The sequence below is a fragment of the Nilaparvata lugens genome, chromosome 3 (assembly GCF_014356525.2).
Source record: "Nilaparvata lugens isolate BPH chromosome 3, ASM1435652v1, whole genome shotgun sequence".
NCBI classification, from domain to species: Eukaryota; Metazoa; Arthropoda; class Insecta; order Hemiptera; family Delphacidae; genus Nilaparvata; species Nilaparvata lugens.
The window spans coordinates 14,305,298-14,309,012 of NC_052506.1; positions in this window are offsets into that span (position 1 = coordinate 14,305,298).

Below are 3,715 nucleotides of genomic sequence, written 5' to 3' on the forward strand. Positions count from 1 at the left end.
CTACACAGCATCTAGTTACTATTTTGGACTTTCTGAAGTAAACATGTTTTCAAAAAAAGGGAAAATAAACGAAAATAATTTTTTCTTGCTTAATCTTTCTTCTCGTGAGATCAGCTGAATGATCCCACAAATGCATTCCTTCAACCACTTCTATTATGCATTACAGTATCGACAGACGACAAAATTTCCAGTTGTTCTTCCAAGGACGTATTAATCCTCTTTATGTCCTTCAGCGAGTTATCCCAGGGTTGAGACGTAGTGCAATCGAATTTTCATATCATAAACCTACTTTGTTCCAAATTTCGTGAGAATCTTTAGAGCCGTTTTCGGGTTCCGGTCACATACAGATATCCTATTATATTAAGCGAGCAATTTATGTATTTTTATATCTGGCTATTTATATATATTTATATCTGGTCATTTATGTTCAATTGATCTCGAAAACGGCTCAGGATTTTCACGAAATTTGGAGCATAGTAGGTTTATGATTTAAGAATTTGATTGCACTAGGTCTCATCCTTGGAAAAACTCGCTGATCGACATTAGAATGATAATTCATCCTTGACTGAAACAGCTGAGACTTTTGTCGTCTGTGGATAGTAAAAAAAGAGCGAGTGATTCTGTGAAAATCAAAATATCGCATCCCCGAAATTCATAAGCTGACGTATAGCCAGCTGTAAAATATAAACACGATCATTTTAGAAAATTGTGTTCTGTTTCTCAATAAATAAAAATAATGAGCGAAGCTTGGTGCCCCGATATTATAAAATAAACATAAAAACAGAATTTGCTCGTTTAATATGATAGGATTAATTGATAACAATTATGATGATATAAAGAAAATTCCAATATTTCAAAATTCTTACATTCTCAAAATGAGCCAGCCTGTTTTTTAATCCTTCTCCATTATGCATTTTATCTAACCTAAGGTTCATCGTATTGTATAAATTTTAATATTCAGTTGTAAATTTAAAATCTACTTTGTGAATATATTTAAGGACTGAAATATTTTGTGAAGTGAAGAACTACAACCTATTTCGGACTATATGTAACCTTATCAATATTTGGGGGAGGAATAGCACAAGGTTTTAGAAAGTATACATAACATTTCATTCCTCTGATATGGAAAAAGTCCGTGTTTATGGGGGGGGGTCAATACAACAATAATACTTCAAAAAAGATTGAAATTGTTGTGATTACTTCATCTTCACTGATTAAGATTGATTCCTAAAATCATTTCGGATTGACAGTGAAACTTCTTACCTCACTCAAATAATTCGGAGCCTACATCGGGTAGGATCAAAAAGCTGAGGGTAACTGATAGTTAAACACGAATATCTCAGACAGCAGTAGAATCTTGTAGCAATATATTATATTCCAGTATAAAACTGTATTATTTTCATCAATATCAATTAACAAAATGTTAAAGTGCTTTGTAAATGCAGATCCTTCTCCTGTTTATTATAATCAAGGGCTCCATTTGGAATTACAAAATAACGCCAGTTGTTTTAGCTCCTTTTTCAGTTCGTCTCACTCACACATACCACCTAATCTACTCAATTTTCAGTTTCTTATTACTTGAAGAAGACAGGAGATTAGGAAAACCCAGTAAGCTCCCCATTCCCATTTATACTTTATATCAGGACTTCTTGTTATCCTTGAGAATTTTCACAACCGCTATTCCTCTTCTCATTTGGCTGAATCTCCTCTCTCACTTTTTGCCCCTCAACAATATTTTCGCCCCTAGAGATGGGTGGTGCGACTAGAATATTAGCTCATTTCGGCTCTCCCCACCTTGTTTGGTTCAACCCTTATTCGCCAAAATTCCATTTCCTCCTCGTTCTATCTCGTTTCGTTTCTATTCGCTTCCACGAAATTCCGCCGAGCACCGCCTCGTTCAATGTAATATCCGCGGGTATTCATATCCACTGCCACCGACGCTAATATCCTAAGGGCTTCTCGCGCACCCTTCTCTGCGAACCTTCATTAATGACAGAATGCATCTTGCTGAACTGCATGCAGTACAAGACCACCAGCAACCGTCCGGATCCGTTTACGAACATAAAGGCACATTCGAATCAATTATGAAACAATTTATACCTGATACATGTGAGTTAATCATGAATATGGTATAAAAAAAGAATGAAATTGAAATTATATTGAAAAGGACTCATGTAAAAAACCTATTAATACGATTTTTTACTAGTGCTCCATTTATTTAAGTGAAATTCACGAATACTTACTTACTCTTTAGTTATTAAAATTGAGTGACTGTCTTGTGCAAATGTTCATAATATGATTATGTATAATAGTATACAACTCCATACACAGCTTTTGAGCATTTACCCTTTTTATTTGAAACATTTTAAAACTTAAAAAATATCAACTGTTTTAAAACAGTTGAAATGTTTTAAATAAAAATTTTACTTCATGTTTTTATAATGTTTTCATTAAATCAATTGGTGTGTATGTCATTCATTAATTTTTCATACAATACCGAACTAGTATTTCGATCCCCCAAAATAGTAACACTTTAACATAGGCATATCGTGTAATGCAAAATGCAAACCCCCACACAGATTTATTTTGTTACAGTACTCGAATTTTTGTCCCACAGCTGCTTGCAAACTTCCCATTTTAGAGTTTTATTTTACAGCGACTCAATCGATAGCTACAACAATCAGGGAATCGTGGAGAGAAATAAATTGTATAAGGTCAAGACAACAATGTCAACGATGATTTCGCCAGAAGAGGGACAACAATCACAAAGAAGCGGACGTCGAATCGCTTTGATGAGCGCAGCTTGGCGGAAATTGCAAGCGCCCAAAGTTGAAACCTCTGATTCGGTGCCATCAAGGGGTGCTCCTCGCTTTCGCCGACTCCGACTCCACACACTCTCGAGCAGGATCAAAGACTTGTCGATAGGGCAGACGGCAAGTCATATTTAGACAAGGAAGGAATGACGGCCTCGTCTAATGTCCGCCATTAACCCCGTCCGGGCGGCATCAATTGTCAATTCAGCCCTCCTAATGCCGCCGCCGTCTGCTCTGACAACCGTCATTTGTCTAGATTTACTGGAATAACATCGATTCCTACTCCACATCCACCCTTTCGGCCAATCTCTTTCCCCAATTGCATAACTGCAGCCAGCCAGCCACCATCCTATAAATCTCGGCAGATCAGCTTTTCATTAACTAACAGTAATTTAACTTGAAAGCCAGGTTACTAATTAAAGCCAACTGATACGGAAAGCAAAATAAACTAGTCGACTGATTCGAGTACTTGATGTCAGTGGATACTTGAAATCAAGTTGAATGGAATTATCATTGATGTGGAGGGGTGAATATTACTGTTATTTCATTGAGTGAACTGTTATTTCATTGGGTGAACTGTTATTTCATTGAAGGACGTGATAATGCGGTTGATGAGTAGGATTATAATGACCGAACAATTTATCCAATTCAGTTGAATATTAATTATTCATTGCTGATTCCACAGAGGGTATCTTAGTGATTCTCCATTACAAGATACGCCAATGTTGAAGTGTTCCTTTTAAAATATTTCAGTTTAATAGGATTTTCTGTTTCATTCAGAAAAAGTAAACATTGATGTGCTGATTTTCAATTGAAGATGATTCATGGAGACCATGTACGAATGAGTAAATTATACAGGATAAGATATTTTATACATTAATACGTATAATATAAGTCTCAAC